Genomic DNA, 12,231 nt, shown 5'->3' with positions numbered 1-12,231 from the left:
AAAGGCTAAAGAAGAAACAAAAAAACTTCCCAAGTTGTTAGTCAGGATGTTCCCACAAAGCTCAGCTGATATAGCCAACCAAAACACCCTAATATATTAAAAAACATACTCTGATCCTGCAAGCAATTCACAGAAAAGTTACAAACACATAATCAAATAAAAACTTAGTGTCAGTAACACACGCCTAAACTATCAAAAGTCCAGACACAAAAGAGCCTTGTAAGCTACAGAGCACAGGAAAAACTCAAACGGCCTTAGTACAGACCACAGGAGTAGCTGAACTTAAAACTCATCACGACCAACGAATAGAACTCAAATCACAGACAAACACTACGGACAAAGACACAATTTAAACTGCCAACAACCTTGACAAACATGACAACTACCTCTGCTTAATAAAAAGCTTCAATCCACTTAATATAGGGAGTGCACTACAAATATCCATGACTAGCTAATGGTACACCATGCACCCAGGGTGGGTACAGCTTTGGCAACTAGGGGTAGGGGCCACTGATCCTGCCCCGCGGAACACACCTGCCCATTATGTCTCCTACTCAGTTTGGCGTCTCCACAGGAGAGCCAAGCCAGAGGGGGCATCTCCTACGGCCGAAGCTCCTCTAGGGTACATCACGAGTGGTGAAGCTTGGGTAGGCGAGTGGCCATGTGGGGGCCCGAGGGTGACCAGTGCCGGAGAGCCCCTAGGTGGGGTCCCCGTACCTTGGAAGTTAGTTGCCCTCCAGGGGACAGCTCTTGAGGTTGTCAAGGCCCCTTTGCGGCTCTAGAGACAGATTCCTTTCCCACTGTTTGTGCAGCTTGAAGTGTTTGCACCCACATACATCTCATAGGAAACAGCGCTTAGCTGAGGGGGTGAAACCGATTGTCCACCAGTCATGACAAGTTGTGGGGGCACTAGCACCAAGGTTGTGCTGGGCATGTGTCCGGCCTGAGCCCGTGCACCAGTGATGTATCTAGGCCCCCAGCACCAGCCTGCCAAGATGGGCTGGTGTGAGGTTGGCACCAAGAAAATACTTAGTGTGAATTCGGACAGCCATTGTCAGCTGGATAGTGCACGGACTCCACGGCGTCCTGGAAACCCAGGCCACTGGCCTGCCATGGGAAGCTGGTGTCCATGCTTGTTCTCGTGTGGAACCCTAAAGCTCAAGGCCCTTTCCCACTGTACTGCAGTGGGGAAAGTGTGCACACCTTTCTGACACATGTTAGGAAGTGCTACAGACATGATGTTTGTAAACATCGGTCAGGCCTGCTATTCCAGCCTGGGTGCTCACTTTGACTGCTGGTGTGGATTACCTATGTGTCCGACCTGCGTTTGCAGGTGTGTTTGTGGACTCACACAGCCTTTGTATTTAAACATGTGTCTCACCTGCTTCTGTGAGAGCGCACACCCTTGCAAACATACTCTGGCTGGCTCGTAGCAAACACAGTCCATCCGGAAGAGGCTTGTCATCTCCACTAGGATGGAAGGTAAAGGGATAGGCAGGCACCCATGAGTTTTCACTGCACAGGTAGTAAGGAATACACACAAGGGTTCCCCTACTGAGGAGGCTTGCTCTTCACTTAAGTTAGCATGGAGAAGGGGTCGCCTGTATTTCAAGTTGTAATAATGGATTGCAGTGGCGCAGCCTCATGATGTTTCCTATCAATGGATTCACTAGGCCAAACCTGCTCTAATGGTGACGGTGAGCTTGACATATCTTGTGGGGAAATGCCACTTATGGAAAGTGCACATTTCTATACATCAATCTCTTTGGTGCCATGGCGTTCGGCGCCGGTCAACACCGTAGGCCGATGGAGCATATCTGGGCATTCCTCAATGACAGCCATAAACCATTGGGCATCCAATTAAGATATTCAACCTCTGCCATTTGTGAGTCTGGCGGAATATATGGAGGGCAGAGATTGTGATGCCTGTCCTCTGGAGCCAGATCACAGCCCCCATAAAGATAGAGAACTGCATTCCACAGCCTCATGGCACACAGGGAAGAAAGTTAGGGGACACATCTGTGGTTCAAAGGAATAACCTTTGAACCTTCCCCCAACTTCAACGTCCAATGGGGTATAATTACCCCATGCCGCCCCACCAAGGGGAGAGATCCACTTATGAGTACACGGGACCAGAAAACCTGGTCTGCATGATGCACATTGACAGAGGACTCTGTTGTGCACATGGAGGATAACTGCCTGTGGAAAGGACTGCATGCCTTTCTGAATAGTGGCTGGCCTGGGTCGACGACCTGCTGACATGTGGCACCCTATAGTGGGCTCTCAAGGACCAGATGATTGGTCTCCTGTTCTCTTTGCGGTTTCAGGAATATCAATGATCTCCTACGTGGGGCCCACAGCATCTACCCATGACATCTAGAGAGCTGTGGCCTCTAAGTGCCCCATTGCCTGCTGAAAGCTGGTCCGTGCGGTGTGAGCTTGTAACTACAGAATCATGCTCGGAGACCAGAGCACCCATTGCGGAGCTCAAGAAGTTTTCCGCATCTGCAGTAAAGTGGGTCCTACACTGCAGGGACCTCGGCATGCATAATCATCTTGTTGGTGGTGAGCAGATTCACTGATTGCGGGATCCAAAGTGATCCACTTTGTCGACAGCAGCACATTTCTCTCATGTGCCACGCCGACGGCATGCTCATTAAGTGTGGTCACCAATTCACAGGATGCGACCCTCAAAGTTGGGGGATGCACCCATTGCAGAGTCTCATTCTACCTCGTGAGGCTTTGCAGAACATGCGCCTGTGTGTGCAACTGGAATTCTCTGATGCAACTGACATCAAGGTGTGTCAGACATAGCGCCTCATTTCTAGGGAGGTACAGAATTGCCGGGGCACAACCGGAATCAATGTGTAACTGACAGGATGCCTTCTCAAGCCAAGAGGCTTCCTTGATTGTTGTTCCACATTCACTGCTTGCTCCTTCACTAGCCCCATCACGGTGGACCAACTGCCATCTCCCTAGGTGGCCCTTCCATACACTTTGTGGTGCAGTTAAGAGCGAGAGGAATGGTCAAAGGTCAAGAGACTGCATTACCCCCCCATGCTTTGCATAACTGGGCGGATGCCAGAAGGCCCTAGCGGACCCATGTTTGTAATGAATTGTTACTCCTAGTCTGCTTCTGCTTTGTAACTTGTTGGTGAACTTCCTGAGTGGCACCAAGATCCCCCTTTGTTTATGTCTACCTCTTGTTTATGCTTACTATCTATCCCCACCTCTTTTCCAGTGACCTAGGCAAGGTGTGACCTCAGCCATGAGTGGCCTTGAGTCCAGAGGGAGGGGCTGATGAACTTCCACCCGGAGTATCTGGGACAGTAAGGGTGAACTGGAGGGCGACGGGAGGCTTGGAGCCATGGGGTCTGCAGAGGGTTATCTATTGACATGTTTGGTATCAGTGGCACTGCATTAGGTTGTTGGGTGCGTATGTGTGTGAAAGTGCCCATACAGACAAGGCTTGTACCTGTCACATTGCATAGTCGTTTCAAAGTGAGCAAGAGTGTGCAAGAGTGACCAACTGTGGACTGCCTGTGCTTCATGACACTGGTTGGCGTTGTTCGTTTATACTTTGTTCTCATGCCAAAAGCACTTTACCTCTCAACAGTGGGTTTACCCACATTGCCTCATCTCGCTGTGCTGCTAAAAGCGTTTTAATTATGTGCATGTACATGTTACTGATATCTTTGAAGCCCAGGGTGCACCCTATAGCCATGTGAAATTGCATTATTAGTATTGTGAGGGTGGGCTGGGAGCTAAAAACGTGTTGCATCGCATAAGGGTGCTGTGTGGGGATTAGAATAGGATTTTTCTAATGCATGCATATTATTAAGATCTGATCAACACGAATTGGGCCTAGTACTGCTAGTAATATTGTCAAATGTGATTTATGACCCAGAATCAATGGTATTCATACTGCATTGTTTAATGTTTGTGTTGAATATAAACAGCATTTCTTGACGTCAAGTGTGAAGTCTCTCTTTTGTGTCATGTGAAATATTCATTGTGTGCAAGTGCTGTGCTCTTACTTTCCACATTGCTTCTGAAGGGCACCTGACTGCTCTGTGCCAAGCTACCCAAGGGCGAGTATGGGTTGTGAAGTGTGTATTCTGCGTGGCTGGGGCACCTCTTCAGCCACCCAGACAGTGCAGTTTCTAACAAAGCCCTATTTGGGGCATACTTATCAAATTATCACGCAGCACATCAAGTCATCTTGCTGCGCTGCATGATAAGGAAAGGGCAGGAATGCATTGCATTTAACAAATACAGCACATTCCTGTCATTTCCCACCACTGGCACACATGTGCTGGCTAGCACCAAAGCAAACACCCTTACTTCATGGTGCAAGGGTGCCTGCATTGTTAGTAGGACTATTTTTATGCAGCACACATAGTAAGATATTTCTCGTTATGTGCATTCCCAGGTGTACCAATGGTGGTAAATCTGGGAATGTGCCAAAATCCATGGGTGGATGCCTAGGAACACCCTTGCTCCACCCATGGTCTGCCTCCCTGGTGCAGAGTAACGCAAAGCTGTGGGTTGTGGTGGGGCCTCTCTAGGCAGCCTTGCATGGCTTAATAAATCATACTTAAGGGTTGCATCACTTTTTGCCCTGTTCCATGGTGCAAATGTGATGCAGCCCTTTAATAAATATACCCATAATGTGTTGTGCTAGACCAATTGTCCTGCTAATACTTGAGAACAAATCAAACCATTTATACCAGCACAGCCGAATGAGTTGCAGGTTCTGTGGGTACAGAAAAGAAACCATGCACCATCACCTATGCTGTTGCCCAGGTTTTTTAACTGAATGCCTCACTTTACTGAAACAAATGATTTTAACCGGCAAAGAAGCCTGTGGCTGCTGTCTATTAACTCCTCATCTCCTCTCCATCTTTCCTTTTCCAATCCTAACTTGTGAGGCATGTGTCCCTCACAAGTCAGGACCAGGAGGAGGAGGATTCCGAATCAAAGTAATGAAGATTACTGGCAAGTAATAGAACAAGAACCAGCCCCGGCCGGTATGGGAGTACCTGCCGGGCGGTGACGTGGGGAGTGGGAGGGGCAGGGTGGGGGGTAGTAATGTATGGATTACGGACCTTAACAGGTAAGTAAGCATTTAAATAAATAAAACGAATTTTGTTGCGCGCACTGCATCGCATTTGGTGATGCAGTGCACGCAACAAAATTCATTTTATTTATTTATATGTTTACTTACCTGTTAAGGTCCGTAATTCATACATTACTACCCCCCACCCTGCCCGCCCCTCCCCACGTCACCTCCCGGCAGGTACTCCAATACCGGCCGCGGCTGACAAGAACCAACAGGCCAACAGATTTAGCGTGGTTTGGCAAGTTTTTAAACAATGTGAATATTGCCATAAAGAAATTGGAAAACAGGGCTCAATAATGAGTTGCTGGTAGACATTTAAAGACCAGGCTTTTATTAATAACCTTTTCCTTGAATTTAAAACACACCACTTTATTAAATTTAATTTTCACATTTTGACGCTGATATCCTTAATTATCATTTGTACTGTACATATGAAATTAAGTTTTTACTCCGTTGCATATTATAAAACATTTTAGTAATTGACACACTAAATATTCCTTACTGGCTTATTCACTAATCTGACTGCCTTTGGCAATGGGCACCTCCATACTTCTATGGACAAAGAACACCATGTTTACTTCTCTACATTGAACTGATTATTTTTAAAGCTAACCAAATTGTCAATGTTGTGTCGTATATCTACATTTTTAATATTTGCATACCCTTGGTCCCCAGTTGGAGATGTGGCTGTCTCCGCTATGAACGCACTTAGTTATGGACAGCAACCGTAAACACCTGTGTTACTTCAGTTTTCACAAGAGGTGTGTAAAGTTACATAGTTTTTTTTTTCATGAAGTGCATATATTCTTTTGAGAACTATATGTGGCACATATATCTGTTGTGCAGTTCTGACTAATCCGTATGACCTGCATGTTGGATAACATAAACTTTGGGTGAGGTGCCTAGACTGATTCCAAGCACCCCTCAGGATATTATGGCCTAGAGACCAGTTAGCTCACAGTGCCACCATAAGCCCCCCTAACCTTACCAGGAAGCGAATGGTTTCCGGCAACCACTAAACGTGACAACCCTGGTGCCTCAGGGACTGTGGTAAGAGATCAGAACCTTTCACTCAGTCACTCGTGCTTACTTGTGCTCAGAGAAATATACAGAGAATACACAGTGGGACGCTTTCAATATATTTATTGAATCAACGTTATTCTTGTATAATATACATGTGCTGCAATAACCAGTAGATAGAAGCAGATGAAAGTGATTACAAGCACCAAGAGAGTAAATAGTAGATATAGTTCTACCATGGTGCTAAAACAGTGTATATATACAGGCATATGAGCAAGGCGTAAATCAGGCGTACTGCTACTAGGCAAACCCTACTCTGCATGTACCTAGAGTGTGTGTACTTGGAAGCCAAGAATTCCCCCAAGGGACGAACCAACCCCATTAGCTGGCAGGAGAGAATTTAGGAGCCTGTGTTGGTCATGAACTGGTGGACACCCCCTCACGGCGATGTCAGACTGCTGCGTGGTGAAGTTCAGCATGCAGGGACCCTTGGTGTCAGCTGTGTTCACTTCAACTACAAAAAGACTAGGACCCACAAACACCAACAACAAATTCCCCGTAGAAACTGGAACAAAATCACCACCGACCAACTCTTCACATCGCTCCACCAACACCCCCCTGCCCATTCATCAGACCCAAACCAAGCAGCCACCAACCTTGCACAATGGATCACCCGCAGCGCTGACGAATTAGCACCCCTGAAAAACAACCCTACCAAGAAAGATTAAAAAAAAGCCCCCTGGTTCAACGATGAACTTAAGAAATCCAAGAAGACATGCCGATCCCTCGAGAAAGCCTGGAAAAAAAACCAACAACCGAAAATCTAGCCACGTTCAAAAACACCACCCGCAAACACCATCAACTAATCCGTTCCACTAAAAAATCAGCATTCAAGGACCGACTCGACAACAACACCCACAGCAGCAAGGAACTGTTCAACATCGTTAAAGAATTCACCAACCCCTCAGCTGGCACTAACGACATCACTCCTTCCCAAGACCTCTGCGTCTCCCTAGCCGCATTCTTCCACAACAAAATCGCCAACATACACAACAGCTTCAAAAACCAGTCCGGTGACCAGCCCACCCCACTCACCTCCGAACTAAATACCCCTCCTAACACCCTCTGCAACTGGAACCCAGTCACTACGGAGGACACCACCCGCCTGATGAACTCCATACACTCAGGATCGCCAACTGACCCTTGTCCTCACCACATTTTCAACAAAGCAGACTCCATCATCGCTCCCCACCTCCGAGACGTCATCAATTGCTCCTTCGACTCCGCAACATTCCCGGAAAGCTGGAAACACGCCGAACTCAGTGTCCTCTTGAAGAAACCCACAGCAGACCCCACAGAACTTAAAAATGACCGCCCTATCTCGCTCCTCCCTTTCCCTGCCAAAGTCATTGAGAAAGCTGTCAACAGTCAACTATCCGCATTCCTCGGATCCAACAAATCACTCGACCCATCTCAATCCGGATTCCGAGCCAAACACAGCACCGAGACCGCCCTCATCGCAGCTACAGACGACATCCGAAAACTACTGAACAATGGACAAACAGTTGCCCTCATCCTTCTCGACCTCTCCGCAGCTTTCGACACAGTCTGTCATAACACCCTTATACACCGTCTCAGCAACATTGGAATACAAGGAAAAGCACTGGACTGGATCATCTCGTTCCTCGCCGGAAGAACCCAAAGAGTCCGCCTCCCCCCTTTCAGATCAGCGGCCACCGAAGTCATCTGCGGCGTACCACAAGGTTCTTCACTCAGTCCCACCCTCTTCAACGTCTATATGAGTCCCCTCGCATCCATTGCTCGACAACACAACCTCAACATCATCTCCTATGCAGACGACACCCAGCTGATCCTCTCCCTCACCAAAGACCCAAACACCGCCAAGACAAACCTACACGATGGGATGAAAGAAGTGGCCGAATGGATGAGGAACAGCCGCCTAAAACTCAACTCGGACAAAACAGAAGTCCTCATACTAGGATCATCCCCCTCCGCTTGGGATAACTCATGGTGGCCTCCGGCCCTAGGAAACGCCCCCACACCTACGGACCATGCATGTAATCTGGGCTTCATCCTAGACTCCTGCCTATCAATGACCTAACAAGTCAACGCCGTCTCTTCAACATCCTACGTATGCTCAAAAAAATCTTCCGTTGGATCCCCACCGAAACTAGAAAGACGGTTACCCACGCACTGGTCACAAGCCGTCTAGACTACGGAAATACCCTGTATGCTGGAACTACAGCCAAACTACAGAAAAAACTCCAACGTATCCAAAACGCCTCAGCCAGACTCATTCTAGATGTCCCCCGCAGAGCTCACATTTCTAATCACCTGAAAGACCTCCACTGGCTTCCCGTCAACAAGAGGATAACGTTCCGTCTCCTCACCCACGCACACAAAGCCCTATACGATCTAGGACCCGAATGCCTTTCCTTTTACACCCCCACCCGCAAGCTTCGATCGTCCAATCAAGCCCTCGCCGCAATACCACGCATCCACAGGTCCACCATGGGGGGAAGATCCTTCTCATACCTAGCGGCCAAAACCTGGAACTCCCTCCCCACCCACCTCCGCCTCACTCAAAACCACCTCTCCTTCAGAAAACAACTCAAAACCTGGATTTTTGATAAGTAATTTCTCACCTTCCCAAGCGCCTTGAGACCCCATGGGTGAGTAGTGCGCTATATAAATGCCAAACTTGAACTTGAACTTGAACTCTGCTAATCTTTTTGGATGCTCATTATTTATAATAGAAATGTATGAATAGATTAGCAATGTTATGGCTATGTAGATATCCCTGTTGCCCTGTGGATGACGATAGAACAGCATTATTATATAGTGCCTAAAGAGGCCTTGTATATGGTGTTCAAGGCATCATGATAATGGTATGTGAAGCTAGATGTGTAAACAAAGTAGTTTCAGTAAAACAAATCCAACATTGTCACGCATGCAAATAAGTGCAAAAGTTCTAAGCAGAAATGTTATTACATAAAACTAGAACAGTGTAATAAATATGTGTAGCTCCGTTACTTGGGCCTATCCTGGGCACATAACAAATCATGAAATGTTGGGCTTGCATCATGTCAAAATCAGGACTTTTGCAGGGCTTTTCTTTGTGACTTCATGTGACATCCCAATTTCCACACTTTGGTCCATATGTAATACCCTGTTTGTGTTGCTCTTTTGAAATGCAAGATGGTGCAAGAGCGACGCAAACCTAAAGTCATATTTTCAAGCCACATAAACCTATTTTGAGTGGCTTTGAATAGCTTAAAAATATGGAGTAATGCAATGCAGCACACATTGCTTCGTTGCATTACTCTGCACAAGGGAGGTGTTCATTCCATGGGTATGGTGTGGGTTTCCCTATGCAACTCCCATGGCTTTTGACCATTCCCAGATTTACCAAACCTGGTAAACCTGGCAATGCACTAAAACCACACTCCCTCATGTGAGGCATAATGAGGAGAAATGTATTTATCCTGCAGCACACATAGAAAGAGGAACAAGCCTATCAGGGTTGTTTTTGTGCAGGAAAGTGCCCTCTCCTGCACAAAAACAATCCTGCCTACAACAAAGGCACCCTTGAACCATTGTGCAAGGGTGCCTTAGTTAGCGCTAGGCTGCCAAACGGTGCCAGTACAATGGCAAAGATGGGAATGTTCCACATTGGATAAATAGGGCACATTCCTGCCCTTTCCCTGTGACTGATGGCAGTGCAGCAGGGTGGCCCTTGCTTTACAAATATAATCTATGTTTTATAAATAGGACTTTCCAGAGAGAGAAAATGACATGTCCAGCCATCCATTCTCTAGAAGATTCCAGAAGAACATTACTGGCACAATGCAATGTTGGAAACTAAAGTTCACTGCAGTAAGTTCATTAAACCAATAAGATATTTTAGAACACAGCCTTTGTGACCAAATAAGCCAGTACAGATTTACTGACAAATTTGTCCTTGCTCCACATTACTTTTGTGACAGTATTTTAATAAAAAAATTTACAAAATAAGTTTACTGTCAGACTCTGCTTTTATAACTCTGCTTCTCATGACTCCACCCACTTTCAGTTGATGCACCTTGACCCCCAGTATAAAGGTTCCCAGAGTACATTTCTTCAAGTTCCATCTCTCTCTCTCTCTCTCTCTCTCTCTCTCTCTCTCTCTCTCTCTCTCTCCCCCCCTCCCTCTCCCTCGCCCTCTCTCTCTCTCTCTAAAAAACGTTGTGATGATGACAATCATAATAGTGACACTTTCGCAATCTGTGCTTTAAATGGGAATATAGAAGAATTGCAGGTACTCCCTATTTAGAGTACCTGTTTGCTCCGGAATAGATGTATTGCATCAGTGCTGTGAAGTGCATGTACTCTCCCTTTCAAAAGAAAGAAGTGCAGGCACTCGGTACCGGACAGTATCTGCCCATTTAAAGCACTGGCTGTAATACAATTATCAGAGGGTGCCAAGGTTCACTCAATTTGAGGTTTAACACACTCCACTAGCGCCACAATCACTCATCACCATAAAATATGAATGTCATTCCTAGAAGATAAATGCATCAGAAGTCCCAGATACTTACCTCTATTGAACAACCCGGGTTAGAGTCTGATGATACATAAAACCGCAACGAGACAGCCAGATCCCGCGAGACTCTCCCTTCCCCTGCCGTGGCCACCGGTGATCAGCAGTCCCCTTGGTTACAGCACCTACGTCTTTATCGGAAGCAATTGTTCTAAATGACTCCACTGACGCAACATGACCTTATCAAAGAGGGCAGGGTGCCAGCCAAGAAACAGAGAGCGTTGCCATCCCCTGTGTCGCCGCTTCCTTATCTCAGGGATTATTGTCTACGGAGGAGCAATGCGCGGGCGTCAAGGTGAGATGGGAACAGCCACACAGAAGGCACATAAATCTGTGGCGCGTAAAGCAGTTTGAGGGGAAGGCAAGGGAGGAAGACAAGGTTGTTTATTGTCGTCTTTGTATATTTTATCCCTGAGCGGTCTGCAGTGAGCCACATTCGGCGGTGTGGAGTTATAAGAGCCTCGCTACCAGTTGCATTACAGCTGGAGATACCAGGGCCATAATTACTGGTTCTATATCTGTGAAGAATTCAGACATTCCACAGCTTAGGACCTGAATCACAAAGGCAAACTTACACTTTTGTGTAAGTGTACTTTTTTGTATTCACAAACTACAAGTTATTAGTAAGTGTACGAATGTGGAGACTCAGCAGTCGGGTCGGAGAACTCTGCACATAAAAAAATAGGCCTGGCCCATCTTTTTATGTGCTCAGTTCTTGGCCCCTACTATGGAAGCTCTGCATTTGTAAACTTACTATTAACTCGTAGTTCATGCATACCAAAAAAAACGTTAACTTACACAAAAGTGCAAGCTAACATTTGTGAATCAGATCCATAGTCTCCAGAAAGGCAATTTATATGCAGACCAGGGTTCTTCATGTTTTCCCTGACTCTGAAGACTTTTCCACTCTCATTACCACCTATTGTGAGCAGGCAGTAAATCAGCAATGGGTAGCCATTGGGACTCAGGAGAATATGGTCAGGCAGGTCAGGCTTTACTGTGGTTTGGGCTGAGCAGAGTTTCTCTTTTTTCTCCCTGGCCCAGAGCTCCAGTAGTGTTACCCCGCAGATTTGTGCACCTGATAAAACTAGGGGGCATACTTACAAGCCCCTTGTGCCACCAGAGAATCACTTTTTTTTTACCCTCCAGTGGCTCAGTGTGCTGGCCCATATTTACAAGGCTACCCTGCATGGCTTTTCATGGCCTTGTAAATATGGCCCCCTTTCACGCATTACTCTGCGTGAAAGGGACGTTCCATGGGTGTTGCTGTGAGTGTTCCTATGTATCATACATGGATTCTGATGCATTCACAGATTTACAAGGTTTCGTAAACCTGAGAATGCGTAAAATTCCCCAAGGGAGGTGTAAAATGGGTGCAAAAAGGAGAAGTACCGTACCTATATTTCTCCTCTTCTTTTTCCATCCATGATGGTTTTGCGCAGGAAGGTTTTCAATCATCTCTGCCATGCAGACACACTTGCACCATGGT

The sequence above is a fragment of the Lissotriton helveticus genome, chromosome 3_1 (assembly GCF_964261635.1).
Source record: "Lissotriton helveticus chromosome 3_1, aLisHel1.1, whole genome shotgun sequence".
NCBI classification, from domain to species: domain Eukaryota; kingdom Metazoa; phylum Chordata; class Amphibia; order Caudata; family Salamandridae; genus Lissotriton; species Lissotriton helveticus.
This window is presented reverse-complemented; position numbering follows the sequence as displayed.